We start from the raw sequence: 15,404 nt of genomic DNA on the forward strand, positions 1-15,404 counted from the left end.
GTATTCAAAGATAAGGTGTCACTAGGCTGCTTTATCACAAGTACACCAAAACCATTTCTCATATCTGTTCATCCAGTTTTCCTCTTTCTCAACCAAATTAAATGCTCTTTTTCCCCAACATGTTGGTTCCATCTGCTTAGAGGATTGCAGAGGCTGCCATTCTTTGTTTGAAGCCAAGGTCAATTATGCTGCTCTGTTTGGGGCTAGAGGATGACAATTTATGTGCTGTGGAAGTTTTTAGGAGATCACTGAATGTGTTAAGCAGTTCTACAACTTCTAGATAAGGGTCATTTTGCTGCTAGGAGCCTTTAGTGGGCTTTTCTGTGTTTTAATGACAGCATTCTGGCAAGGTTCCTGTTTTAGCTGTTTTAGCTCCTTACCGAAGGAATTTTTTTTACTTGTCAAGTTTAATTTCTCTCAAAATGTTGTCATAAGTGTGTATTAGTAAATTGGATGTTTATGGATATTTGAATAACAGGCTGTTCCTGGAGGGAACGAGCCGTGGACCTTCCTGCTTTATGAAATATTTTCTTCACATAATTCTGCAGACTTCATTAAAGGCACTTACTTGTGCTCCTTTGGTTTCTTGTTCGAACTATTTGGTAGGTGATACTAGATTTTGGGAGGTGTGACCATGTTAAGGACTTCAAGATCACATGTGTCTCTATATTGTTGCTGGTTTTTGTAAAATGCAGAGCTTGTGATGGAAATGAGATTGTTGAATAGAAGCAGTAAAAGCTGTCTTTTGAAAGCAAATCCAACTCTGGCTCCTTAGATTAAATCTGAATGGTAAAATTCCTTTAGCTGGTGGTAAAATTCCCTCAGTTAATCTTTAAGTCTTGCTTATACTAGAAAAGTATCAGTGTCCCCTGGACAGCAGTGGGAGCCGTTTGAAAAAGCCATGGAGTGTAAAAATAAGTATAGCAGAGACTGGTTATATCTCAGTCCTGAGAGTCCTGGCAGGCTTTTAGCTGCAGGGAAAGGGATTTCAGCATTTGGAACAAGGAAAAGGAAGTGGCTGGCTAATAGGACTTGGGATGAAGAGTCACATGCATTTCAGCATCTCTCAGCTGACAGCTTAGGTATGGTTTTGTCATGAAGAACACTGCACTGCTTTTCCTGATGGGCTGCTCCTGAGACTGAGCAGTTGCCGTTCCCTGGTCTAAACGGAAGGATTTACTTTTTCTGTTTTCTTCCCTAATGCTTTAATTTATGTGTTGGTCTCTGTAGCTGGTGGAATTTGTGGGCATGTAGACAAATACTAAAGCTGTGAAGGTAAGTTAGTGGTGGTGGAATCTGGTACTTTCAGACGTTATGAGATGATGCAGCCAATTTGCTAATTTGCTCGTGAAGAACAATGTGCTTTGCAAATTTTGTTGGTTCAAGGATTATTTGTGTGTCTGTGTATTCCCCAGAATGGCATATGGCATTGCAAGGCTGGTCACAGCAATGTTCTGCTGTTGTCAGTATTAATCTTTTATGCAAATAGTTTTTTATTTTAATGGAACATGATTGTAGAAATAGAAGTAAGAGTCTATTCATAATTTTTATTAAAGTAGCTATGTGACAAAGTGCCAACTGTTGGCTTTCTGCCTGCTGTACCTTCAGTGGGGAGCAAAATGGATTATTTTCTGAGGTGAGTGTTCTGAAAGTTGAGAAAAGCATCACAAAGTCAACACAAGCTTTACTTAGTGGTTTTCTGATCATTATATATTCCAAGCTAGAAAAAGGCTTGTGCCATGGTTATCTTAATGTCTGTGGTTAAGTGCAACTGCTCTTTGACTTCCTGCTCTGTGATGTTTTAATAATTGGCAACCATGTGAAATCTGCAGCATTACAGAATTAGTTCAATAATAGATGTCTTATAAAAATCCTTTCCTTTTTATGAGCTTCACTAATGCAGGGAAGGAAGTTGCTAGGTAGCTTAGACTTGATTTGTAAGGTATTGCTCAAGGGGCAATTTTCAAATACATTTTTGGTATTGAAGAGGAAATTTAAATATAAATATGATATTATTTAAATATAAATATATACCAATTATTTGTTCTCTTTTTAGATCATCCCCCAGAAACACAGAGTATAATTTACTAAAGCCTCCTTTCTCTCTGTTAGGATTTTTCATACGTGTTTTTCTGGCATTCTTATATCAACCAGGACTGTAAAGAAAAAAGGTCATTAATAAAATGTTAAACCTTTCTGGGTTACAGAAGAAATCTTTGATTCAGTAGGAAGTGGCTTGTTGCTAAAGTATCTGAGAAGGTATCTATTGGTTGTAGTTACTTTGTCTGTAACACTATTCTAATTTAGCCTTGAACCTATGCTCTAGAGTTCAAGGGTAGGATGTATTCTGCCTTGAAGGCAAACTCAGTTTTAAGTTAAGCTTATCCTTGATGGACAACAAGAGAAACTGACCAAGTTTCAGAGCTCTGGCATAAATGTTTGTGTCCCAAACAACCAAGTAGCACATGATGCTGTTGAAAATTATGTCAACTGATTTGGAAGGACTCCAGGGTAGGGGTCAGGGAGGGCAAGGAGAGGTGATGTACAAGACTGTCAGAGATAATATTCCATGATCTCAAATACTCAGATAAGGTCAGGGTTGATGTAGCAGTACAGCTCTGCAGGACTGTGAGTAACCAGGGCACGCGGGTTGGGAGCAGCAGAGTCTTAAATGCTGTTGGAAAGGTGGTACAAGATGCTCTCAAAACATGTTAGTTTTTCATTCCTTCGTGTAAGCCCTTTCCAGCTGACTTTTTCTGGATTGGTTAACTGGATCAAACGGCCCCTTGTTACACATCACAGTAGTCATTGTGAGAAACAAAGCATGATCGCAGAACCCATGACTGTTTTCCTCTGAAAACTCATGTCTTGGCTCTGCTTCAATAGTTCATTATTATACAAGTGCCTGAGGGCTTATCTGCCTCAAGACTCACATGAGTCTTTTCTGTAGGCTAAGGCCATCCTGGGAAAGGCACAATTCCACATTCCTGTTCTTTCAGCAGTGTGATGTGTCCAGTAGTTCTTGTACTGCCACCCAAAATCACATTACATTTTGAGAGACTATCACCTGTAGACATTAAAACTTCCTTAAAGCTCAGTGCTTCCTTCTTGAAGATCCTGTTTTGAGGTAACACTTTCTCACTTCAAGCTGAAGGGACTCATGAATTGTACAGTAATGGGAGTAATGTCTTTGTAATAAATGAACAGTTCATAAGCATGTCATTTGTTACAACATTCAGAGTCACAGGTAACAATGGCGGTATTTGGGGTTGACCAAAGCACAGTCGCATAATTCCTAACATAGGATGACATTTAGTCATGCTAATGATGGAGCAATGGAGAATTGCTGGTACTTAAGATTAATTGCTCAACAAACATAAAAAGGAAAGACAGGGAATGTACTCATTGCTGCTACTTGCATCTGAGACTGCTTCTTCAGGGACCGTGACAGGTAATACACCAGTACCAATCTGTTGTGCTGCTTATCGTGATCCAGTTGCTAAGCAAACGTGCAGGATGTGTGTGTTAAAACTGCTTCTTTTCAGGGATTGCCCAACAGTTTGTATTCATCTTTGAACTTCTGATTTGTGTGTACTGAAATCTTGGGTCATCTGGTTAGTTGTCTAGAGAATTGGTTATATTAGGAAGCAAGTGGTCTGCTAGTGAAAACCAGTTCTGCTTTCCGTTGGAAATGTTGAATAAGGAAGCCGTGCAACTGGGGAGGTTTTAAACTGTTGGATGTAAGGCTTTGTATAGAAATATTACCAGCACTCGCTGTACATAATGTAGTGTGCGTAAGGTCGGAGCCAGATTTTCTGCCTTGTGTACTACTTGCAGTATGGATGAAGTAGGTTGTATAAATTACAAGCCTTCCCTCCTCCACTGGAGTGCAATGAATTGAAGCTGTCATGCTGGTGCTTTACAACTCCAGCAACACAGGATCTTAAGATAAACTCAGCCTTCATTTAGGGAAATTTTTAGGCTTTAACAACATGCCATGAAGTGAAGCAGAGAAAATGGAAATGGATTACAGGAAAAGTCTTCTGCATTCCTTGCTGTTTTCATGCTGTAATATTTATGTCATAGAGGATCTCTCCCAAGCTCTGATTTCAAACTCCCGTGTGGACCAAAAGCAACATTTTATATGGCTTGACAAAGGTCCCTTTTCACTAACTTCAAGTGACCTGAGGCAGATTAACATGCAGATTAATGTATTTGACAGTAATAAATCAGCTTGAACAAGTACCTAGGCAGAGATTTGTTTGGCAGAGAGTTGGGATGAGATACGGCATCTGGAGTTAAGTTGAACATTTTGTAGAGAATGATATAGTGGAGATGGTTGAAAATTTCCTGCTTTCCTTGGTTTTGTGCTGATGCATCTTTATGCAATTTAGCTGTAACTGTGTGGAGTTAAAGTTATCTGGGTGAGTGAGCCTACAGAAATGGAAGGATGTGAATTTAGTTGAAGGCATGCATTTTGTCATCCAATGTGATGTAAATGTTCACAAGTTGCTGTGTAGGACACATACGCTTTGGATTTTTTTCCTTCTCTGCGTAAATTTATTATCTAATTTTTAGTTTTCTTGGAGAAACAGCCTTCATGTTGATTACACATCTTTCCTGTAGGAATCTTGGACTGTAACCTTCCTAAGTTTGAATACAAACATCAAGAACCAGGGAGAAATTTGAGGTGAGAGAAATTGGTCTGTGCTTCCTCACAGGTAGCCCAACTATTTGTGAGAGAGCAGTAACAAATTAGAGTCAGCAGTACTTGGTGTGTTGGGGAAAATTACTGCAGTGTTTAAGATAACTACTGTGTGTTACTCCATGTGGAAGGTACAGGATGGAGAAAACTGTAGCAATGAATTCTTGAAGGGTTTATTTTGTTTGTTATTCAGTTTTGTGAATTTGGGTTTTGTTTGTTTTTGTATAGGGTGGAGTTTTTTTGGATAGTTTTTTCTTTTCCATTTGCACCTACTGTTCTGACTTTTGCCAGTAGAAATCAGTGACATCACATTGCTGTGTGACAGTTTAAACACAATCCCTGTTAGAAGTTAAACATCATAGTTAACAGATTTTATCTAATATCTATGTATGAACAAAAATTGGAGCACACTGAGTGTTTGGATTCCTTTAAGTCGAATTTCATCGAACCTTGAAATTCCAGGAGAGCTATAACATAAACTAGTAAAACTACCTCTGGCTCAAGATTCTGCCTTCCTTGTGGAGTTACTGCTTAGGCTTCTGCCTTTGAGACTCTCTGAGCAGCCTCTTGTGTGCAATCCAAGCAGGCTGTGTGCCTCTTGGCTGCAGAAACATCTTTGTGTTCTTGTGCTTCACTTGCTCAGTTTTCTTGTCCCTGTGTGTCACCCATGCTCAAAGTGATGACACCTCCCTGAAGCAGAGAGACCAAGAAGCTTTGGGCTGGTTGTGCTCCGCAGGTTCTGTGTCCCCCTGTTGCTGAGGTGGTGGGTAAGTGTGAGAGTTGAGCCCTGGCTGTGGTTGTGGCACGGTTCACTGATGTGTCCCTGGCTGCAGGATGAAATCCTGACCTGTGAGTGCCAAGTGTGCCAGGTTGCAGCACCTCCAGCTGAGCCTTTGACTGTGTTCTGTCCCTGACCTTTCTAGTTATACCCTTTGAGTCTGAAGCCTGGCCAAGCTGCAGGGCCACCCACCAGTCCCAGCCAAGCTGACCATTCAGGGGAGAAGGCAGAAACCTGGCAGCTCTAGGGTTTTTCTGTCCCCTTGTCCTCTTATGTAAGTCTCTGGCCAGAGCCTCTCAGGGTAGTGCCTTCTGCCTTCTTGGATTCCTTTGGGGAACTATTGGTATTCTTAGGGTACTTTGCCTGGTCTCCCCAGGAAATTTTCTTTTTCAGCCCTCATCCATTCTTCTACAGACTTTTTTGTGTTCTGTCTCATAATAATTTTACTTCCTATTTTGTTTGTGTGCATTAGGCCCTTTGCTGTCCTTCCTCAGAGAGAACTCTTTTAGGGAGTTTTTGGTGAGGATGCCCATCCCCTAAGGAAGAAAATAGCTTCTAAGCATGAATGTGCAAGCAACATAAGACAGACAGGCACTGGTATACAAAGATTTAAAGGTGGCTTCATGTGCTTAATAGCTACTGATGGATTTACCCTGTATATTTGTCCATTTTCCCTGTGAATCCTCATCCTGTAACAAAAAGTTCCTAGGTTTGTCTATTGCTATGTCAAAAATTACTTTTTTGTGTTTGAGGTTGCTCAGCCTGGTCTGCTAACTGTGTGACCTTACCTTGGTTGGCGGGCAGTGGTTGGTATCTTCACTTTTTCTTAATGTGGTTTGGAGTGGTGCTGTTGTTGCAGACACAAAGATTAGGAAACCTTGTGCTGTGTTGAAATCTTAACTGCAGTTTTAATTGGTCACCTCTGGTATCACATAAAGCTTTTTTTTTCTATCACAAAGGAAACCTCTCAGATAATTTGGTAAATGTGTAAAATGTGATGTAAAACTTACAAACTATTACACATTAGCACATAATAAAAATAGATACTGGATTTTGGATTTCACAAGTTCAAGGCTTGTTTCATTTGTTACTTGTTTACTTAGCTGCAGCTGCTTATCTACATACGTCAGGACACATGGTTATCCGGGCAGGTCGAAGGTCCTCCAAGGTTTTTCTCCTGCTTTTTTTCATGTATTAAATTCACAGCACTGGTTATTGACTTTCCTTAGGACTTACAGCCTGTCAGTATCTCCTTTTTTTCCAAAATCACATGTGCCACTACTCTGCTGTCAATACTTGAAGAACCTTTCGTGCTTTCCATAATGGTGTATCTGGGGATACAAGTGGATAAGGTGATTTTTTTTCTCTCTTCAGATGTGACTCCCTGTATGGAGTTCTCAGCCAGAGAACTCAGCTGAATACATCTTTGGCATGCAAGTTAGTGGCTGGCTGCTATATGTAGCACTCAGTCTCTGCTGAGAAGCTTGGCCTGTGTCTCTTGTGCCCATCAGGTGAATCTAAAGAACTGTGTTGCATCTTGGTCACACCCGTGGATATGGTAGTTTGTCTTCACATCAAAATGACACCAGATAGCTTATTTTTCTTACAGAGAGAGAACAAACTTATCCTAGAGAGAGATCCTTTATTTGCTAATTCCATTGACACCATTCCATGATGTTGTGTCAATCTAAGGTATTTTTTTCTTCTTTCCAGAACAGTTTATCTGTGTAGTTCTACATCTGTTGACACCCCTTACAGATGCAACTGGGCTAGGGCAAAAGCACCTTCAGTAAGTATTTGAAAACTAGGACAGATAACTATTCAGTAGTTTGCTGACCCAGTTCTTGCTTTCTGCTCGTGTTCCTCCTGTCTGGGCCCTTGTCCAGGAAATAAACTGAAATTCTTACCCTTCCTACTCTTAAGATTGTGAAGGCTTATCGACTCAGCCATGTTTCCTTCCTGTTCTTAAGGCTTCTTAAAGAAATGGAGTGTTTTATATGATATTTAGAGATTCTTTGTGCTAACAGAAAGCACAGACAGTGAATGCCAGGCTCACTGTTTTGTGTTTAGGTGCTGTTGTAGGAAGGTGTATACATGTATGAAAGGCCCTTAGGTAGAAAACAACAGTCACAGGTCAATGTTACCAGTTCAGGTGACCCATTTGGTTGTTTCTCCTGGGGCTGTTTCAGACCTTGTTGTTCTATTGTAATTTTCCTGTGAAGACAACAATGGATGGAGTCTTGCATTCCTTCTCCTTTGCTGTTATGTTCTTGTTTATGGTCGAAGAGGAAGTACTCCCTGTGCATGTGTCTGCTTATAAAAGTAACATGCATGCAAGCAAGGCCAAGAATTTATTGCTGGTACCATGGAAATCTTAACAGTGTGACTCAATTTTTCTTTATGAACATCTGACTGATGATTCTAAGAAGAATGTTTCAGTTACATACATGGAAATGTTGCCAAACACAGCTAAAATTGAAACACATGGGCCTTTTGGTTTCTGTCCCTTTTCTGGGATTTATTTTCACCCTTCTGTTGCTGCTCTGAGTCTTTAGGGCAGCAGCTTTGAACTGCTGGATAGAGTAACAGAGGTTATCAGCCCTAGGAGTCACGTGTTTGGAGGAGTATGATGTTGATGTTGTCTGTTTCTTTTTCCTCTCTAGGATCCACTTGTGTTTCCTTAGTATGTTTGCTAATATGATTTTATTCCTCTTTTTTTCCCTTCATTGGTCTAAAGCTTCAGGTTATCTCTGAATTTATTATATCTGGTGCCCTTCATGTACGTTAGTTACAATTTCTTTCTTACCCCTAAAGTCAGGTTTGCCTAGCAGCAGGTCTGCTTTTTTGATTGAGCATTAATGAGTTCTGTGGGGTCTCCTGGTGGCAAGGCTGAGTTCTGTCTCATATCCCATGCCTGTACTCCTGTGCACTGCATCCTGCTCCTCTGTTCCTCCAGGATCCTGTCTTTCCTATCTTGCCTTGTGACACCTGTCTAGGTGTGAGGGTAGCCAGCAGTACTTAACTATGATATACATCCAGCATTGCTTACTGTAAATGCTTCACATAATGCTGTGTTTTCTTTTGTGAATTTCATAACTAGAGTAAATGCTGTGTCCTACCCATGATTACAGCAACCTGGATGTCCAACTTGTTCTGGTTATGTGAAATTAACCTTTATTCCTGTTTTGTAATAAGAGATATTTCTAAGTGTAAACTTTGTTTCTCTTGAGGAATTTTTTGCTAAATCTGCTGTTGTTGGAGTTTTACATTGTAAATTATCTTCTGTAAATAGTTTGACAGAAAACAAAAATCTTTATTTTCCTGTAATGGTGCTGATAGTCACTAATCCAATGATTCACTTACAAAGCAGTGTAGCTCTGTTACAAAGGGTGGATGGCAATTGCTTGCTTCAGAGCAGGGACACGATATATTTTTTACACTGCAAGTATTAGAAGGTAGGTGCTCCTCATTGCCCAGCTCATTTGCAGGTTTTTTCCTCAACTCCACTGTGTATTTGGGGGCTTTTCTGGTTTTGAGGGATTTTTTTTTGAGTTGAAAGAGACGTGGATCATACACATATACCCTCCTATCCCAAAATGGTTGTCTGAATGCACCAATAAGGAGTGTTCAGTCATGAAAAAGATCTAGCATGTACAAAATGCTTCATTATTATTTGTAAGTTAACATGAAACATGTTTATGATCTTAAACTGTTTGAAACTTGGAATTTACATTGGGATGGCTGTACTGGTTAGACCACAGAGAGTAGCAAAAACCTCTGTGGGGAACACAGTGGTACTAACAGAAAGTATTTTGGTCAAACAAACCACAGCAAGATGACATTTTGTGTGAGTCTCTTGGTCCAGGATCTGCAGATGTGTTTTGAGTTCAAGTTACAGCCCTACTTCATTTTAGCAGTATTCTCATAAGTAGACTTCAGATGTTTTGAAATCTCTCCTTAGTCATAGAACAGTAAAAAGTAGAAGATTAACTTAACCTTTCTACTTTTAAATTGCATCAGAGGTGTCTTACGATATCAGTGTCTTTGTTCTTGTTTCAGAATTCAAGATGATTTTGAACTATGTTACCAGGAAAGAAACTTGTTATCTGAAGGAATGGCACTAAATGTAGAGGAAATTAAATGTTCACATCAGCTTTTTCTAATTCTCAACAATATTTATCTTTTAAAACTGAATTTATTCTCTGGCTATTGCATTAAGGAAGTAAAGTAATTAATAGGTAGCTTTACCTGGTCTTATGTGGAACTTCAGCCACATGATTAAATCTGCTTCTAATTGGCATAAATTAGATGCAGCCTAGTTATGGGGGTCTACTTCTTTACGAAGGAATCTGAAAGATGATGCACCATTTTTTTTGATCCTAGACTGATACAATTCTGTGGATGTGAATGCTATTCCTGCAGTGTTCTTGTAGCATTTTTGCTGCAGAAAAGTAGCAACTTTTTAGTTGTCTGACTTGTCTGACTCACGGCAAAACAACATTATGGCTTTTGAGGAGAGGGATATGTGCTGCTTTCAACTGAAGAAATGCCATTTCTGAGGGCAGGTGAAGCAGTAACTTTGCTTCATTCTTGTTTTTTTACTAATACAGGAGTGCAAGCATTTTGTAAACCAAATCTGTCGACCACAAAACAAAACACTGATGAGCAAGCTCACCACCTCATGAGTAAAGCTTATAAATATTATGAGTACAACTTGAGAGCAGAGCAAAAACTGGGAAGAGCATCAGCTTTTTACAACCCTGCCTCTATTAAAATTAGTCATCTTTGTAAGGTGTCTGGTTTGCTGTGCCAGGTGTGGTCTGCCCCCTGGTCAATAGGTTGTAATAAAGGCCATGGTGTGTGCCTATGTAATAATTAAAGGTCAGGTCCAACAGATAGCTGCCAGTTTTTCATAGGCTGGGAAAATACTGCCTATAATATACAAGTTACACGTTTGGGGGTGGGATGCTGCCCTTTGCTGCCTTGTCCACGCTGTTTCCCCAGCAGAGCTTTGAGCCAGTGCAGTTTACGTGTTTGATGGCATTTGTGTCTTTGGTGGCAAATGATCATCTCATTCCCCTCCCCTGGTTAAAGTTTTTCCACAGTCATCTGGAAGGGCTTATGACAAACATCAGAGTACCTCTGGGGCTATTTATTGCCCAAACAGGGGAAAGTGGAGCTGCCCCCTCTGGGTACCAGCCAGACCTTAAATCTACGCAGTGATGGCATCTAAATGAAGACATGTCCGTGCAGGCCAGTAAGAAGCACTGAAGGCAGCTGTCCTAATGATGTGCTCTTGGAAGTTTGCAGCCTGAAACGTGCATATTCCTCTTTGGTTTTAAAAGCAAGGCTGCAGTGTTTGTTTTTATACAACAACTCCAGGCTTTGGAGCATTTTCTTGAGCAGTAAAAGATCTTGATTCAGTTTTTAGAGATTGAAACTCAGGCTTCCTAGGACGAAGGGCAGAGGTTTGCTTGTGCCTCTGGATTGCTGCTATCTTGGTGTCCTTTATATTCCCATGCAAAGATTCTCTCTAGAGGGGTAAAAGGAATGTAACCTCAGTTTCGTGGTCTAGCTCTGGATTTTAGTGCCTGCTCCAAATACTTTAGTTTCTTCATCTTCACCCAACAGTTTTGTGAATTCGATGCCCTTGAGGCAGTAGCTAAAGGTATGTATTCTGAATTTTCATTTAAGAGGATAGTGACATTTAATTTCAGTCTTTCACTTTTAGACAGTCTGTGATCCTAAGTGTTACTAACATAGAAGAACTGCATATTTTTCTTGTTGACAGCCATGAAACAAGTTGGTGTGAGTAGCATGCCACAGAAATAAAATCATGAAAGAGCAAAAGATGGGATGTTTCTCACTTGGAGAAAACAAGGCTGTTTAATGAAAAAAAGAACCAAAAGGAAGTTTTCTGGGTCTGGGTTGTACATATTTGTGGAATGTAATGTGAAAAGAACTTGAACTTCCGTTCTCAGTTTTGTACTGCTTTTGAAGCAATTCACTTGGTTTTGGTTTATTGAAGAGTAGAACTGATTTACAGCAGTCATCCAGTCTGTAAGGACCGGACATTGTGCTCTGGGGGTGGGCCAACCCCTGACATAACTCTTAGCCCAGTTAAAAAAATGGGGTCCAATTTGCAGTACAAATTGGACAAAAGTTGTAACAATGTAATGGGATCCTCTGAAATGGAAGCATTTTGATAATGCAGGCAGACTGCTGGCTTGTTCCCTTTCTTTGGATCCAAATGCATCAGAATGTGCTTGATTGTTTGCCTCTGCAGCCTGCTGTGAAATAGCTGGGGCTGAAGCGTCCAGTGACAGTTTACAAGTTGCAAAGACAGCTTTTTGGCCACTGACCCTCTGCGGGAGTCTAATCTTTGTTTTGTAGATGCCTCTTTATCTAGGGAAATTACACGAAGAAAAGAGGTGTTGGATTACTTCCTCATTGTTCCTCATTGTTCAAGATGACCTCCAAAGAATTTTTACAGGCTGATTCGTACTTTTCCTTTAGGGTACATTGAGAAAACAAAGTCTCCTGTAAGAATTTCCTTTTCCTCCCGTTCATACATATCCTTGTTTGCTTTGTTTTTGACTGTAGCTTTAGAGAATATTTGGACTGCTAACTGTGAATGTTTAATTCCTGAATTGAAAAAACTCAATCGTTGAAAGACTGCTAAATAAATAAAATTTTAAAAAATATTTAAATCCCTTATTTCAAGTTGGCCTTACAATACTATTTGTGAGCTATTATTTGTGACAGAACCTCCCTACCAGAAGATGATAGTAGAAATAGGTGTGCCAAGAAAACTGCATTTCAGTTAGTATACCTTAAGTCACTCAAGGTAGCCAAAATCAGCTGTTTCATAGGCACAAAATTCCCCATCACCCTATACAGGCTGTGTTCTTTTCTCAATCAGTCTGTCCATGGGTTGTAGTGGAAGTGCTCTGTCATTTGTACCTGTGCTGGCAGTTCTGGGAATGTAATTGTGCCTATTTTGTTACTGAGAGCTTGCCTAGACAGCTTGGGATTTGGTCGAGTCTTGTTCAGCTTTGCCGCTGGCATGGTTGTGGCTGTCATGGCACATGGACACAGGCAAGGAAGTTTGTAGATTGATGCAGCATCTCTTACAAGATTTTTTTGGGCACTCGAGCCCTTCATTAAACATTAAGCATTAATGAACGTTCTGAGAAATGTGTAGCCTGAAATTTTCATGACAGTCTTTTGTTCTTTTGATAACTTAAGGTCTTTTAGGGGGAATGAGCTAATCTTAGGAGGAATCATCCACTGTATACATTGTTTATGCTGCTTTAATGGATGCTTTGGGGGAGGATCAGCAAGGAAAGAGCATACAGTGGATGCCATCGCTTACCTGAACAGGAAAGTTTCTGCCAGTAAGGCAATTCAGAGGGGATTGCAGGGGGAAGCAATTTTCATTCTGCTTCCAAATAACAGCTACAGACAGAACTAAATGCCTTTTGAGGGTCATTCTCATGCTGCTCACATGATTGAACCTACTGACAAGAGTGGAGTACTGGAGAGATTGCTTTGTTTAGGGGCAGTGGGAGGTAGTCTGAACATCCAGGACTCTTTTATCCTCAAAAGGGAGTGTCAGATCTTTGAAATTGAATTACGATCGCCACTATTAATGTGTTTTCTTTACTGCCATGTGTCATCATTTATCTTAGGCAGTAAATCAGGCAGTTAAGCTAGGTGAGTTCTGGGAGGACTGCAGTGCTTATCCTAGGGAGTGTCATACAGAGAACGATAGCATTATCCTGTGGTGATGAAGTTTGTGTAACTGGTCTTTCCTTATCTTTGAGTGAAGCAGTGTCCTAAATATGCTGTAGTTGTGGATGTTGACTCCTGTGACATTGCACAACTGCAGTGAATGCTGAAGTAATACTGCCTTCTAGTTCTGGTTGGAAAGATGGCAGGGCTGAGCCTCAAACTGGTGCTGACTGTGCTCCTGAGGGGTTGTCTGCTGCTGAACTGGGGTGCAGGGAGCAGCTGAGGCTGCTCTCTGGCTGTGTAGCAAGGCAACAGCACACCGAATTGACTAAAACCTCATTTTGTGTTTATAGGCTGTGTTCAGAACCCTGCTTGCATTAAACTAAGTCCTTTCTAAAAGCTGACGGAGCATTTAGAAGTTTTCTGTATTAAAAAACCCAACAGACTGTAGATGCTTTTCTCAGCTTATTTTAAGCACAGCAGGAACTCACTGATTCATCTACATGCTGATATTATGTATACCATCATTAAGTAGATTTTAAGTCATAATGGCAACTTCCTCTTTAAATGGAAGCTAATTTTAATGAAACCTTTAATTTGCATGCTACAAAAAATGTTGAAGGACTTCATTTATGAGATTTATAATCTCAATGAGACACAAAACAATATTTTTCAAGACCTCAAGTGTTCTGTAGCTTTCCATTTTCTAGTTTTTGTTTTTGTCAACTGTGCAGTCTTAGAATGGGGCAGTAACTATCCTCACAATGGTTCAAGCATCATCTTCTGGTTAGATGCTACTGACCATATTTAGATTGCCTAATTTTGTAGGAAAAGGTCATCCTTCACTGAACTGTGTGTCATAGAAACTTTATGATAGAACTTAAAGACCACCTGTGCCTTTCCTTTTCATAATATTCATTACTTTCTTTTATTTGTGAACAAATATTTCAGGCTATTTGCATTTCAGTGTTGGAACCTTCCAGCTGCGTTCAGTCAGTAGTACATTTTTTTAAAAGAAGTAAAACCCAGTAGTGATGCTTTTGGATCAGCTTTTATCTTACTTACCTTTGCGTGCTCATATTTAGCACTTTGAGGATTCTGCATGAATGACATGGAAGCATCTTAGTTCACTGAACAATCCCCTGTAATTTCAAGAAACAACAACTTCTATTTCTGCAGAGCTCTGAAGATCAGCTCTACTGCTGATTGCAAATCTGACTTGCTGGAGGTGAAATACATCTTTTATTTTTAACCTTAGCGAGTGCTTGGCAGCAACTGCTGGTGAAGTAAATCCTCAAGGCCTGATGTAAAAGTCTCTTGGCATTCTTGTATCTGCTGGTATTAGAAGAGCCTTTCACAAGCATCTTGGCCAAGTGTGGTTCAGCCTGTTGTGTGGCTGTACTGTGTCCCAGAGCATTGCTCCCCCAGTGTCACAGAGGTGATGTAAGGACAGGCATTAGGCAATATTGGTGGCAGTGCAGCAGGCAGTGGCAATGCTATTGCTTAAATCTGACTGAAAGAAGAACCAGTAAAACTTGCTGGTTAAACGTCTCATGAAATTGCCCAATCTGGGGAACTAACTAGGCCTGTTTCTACTGACTACCTGTTTGAAATGTGTGGAATAGCAGGCGGGGGGTGTGCCTGTGTGTAACTGTTATTTATAAAGCAGCTGCTCTGCTTACTTGCATTTTTCTGGTTTTAGCTACAGCTTCAAATTGGTTCAAATTGTTGTGGTCTAACCCCAGCAGGCAACTAAGCCCCACACAGCTGCTTGCTCGGTCTGCTCCAGTGGGATGGGAAGAGAATCATAAAAGAGAGAACCTGTGGGTTCAGATAAAGACAATTCAAAAAGTAAAGCAAAAGTTGTGGATACAAGCAAAACAAACCAGGCAATTCATTCACCACTTCCTATAGGCAGTCAGGTGTTCAGCTATCCCATCCAAAACTGGCATAATACTGTACTGAAATTGTCTCGTATAGATTGCTTTTTAAATTAAAGGTCCATTAGCTTAATTTCAAACTGTAGTTGTTGTTGCTTACTTTTTTCTTTTCTTACATCAGTTTTCCCAAATGGCAGTGTGATTATGTCTTCATGTTTCTTGCATAAAAATAGAATTATGATTTGGCTGCTTGAAATATGACAAATCCAGTCAAGATTTCAATTCTGTGGCTTTCTGAATATTTGTT

The 15,404-nt window shown here is 40.1% G+C and overlaps 1 protein-coding gene across 3 annotated transcripts in view; it reads left to right on the forward strand.

Moving 5' to 3' along the window:
* Positions 1-15,404, forward strand: part of ADIPOR2 (adiponectin receptor 2) — a 44,559-nt gene that overhangs the window by 4,486 nt on the left and 24,669 nt on the right. The window contains exon 1 of one of the 3 annotated variants that reach the window (XM_033057067.2): positions 1,125-1,275. The exons of the other annotated variants lie outside the window; for them this stretch is intronic. The gene's annotated coding sequence lies outside the window, so the exon portion shown is untranslated. Of the gene's footprint in view, positions 1-1,124; positions 1,276-15,404 lie in introns of those variants that run through there. 3 annotated transcript variants of the gene reach the window in all.

The sequence above is a fragment of the Catharus ustulatus genome, chromosome 4, assembly GCF_009819885.2.
Source record: "Catharus ustulatus isolate bCatUst1 chromosome 4, bCatUst1.pri.v2, whole genome shotgun sequence".
NCBI lineage: Eukaryota > Metazoa > Chordata > Aves > Passeriformes > Turdidae > Catharus > Catharus ustulatus.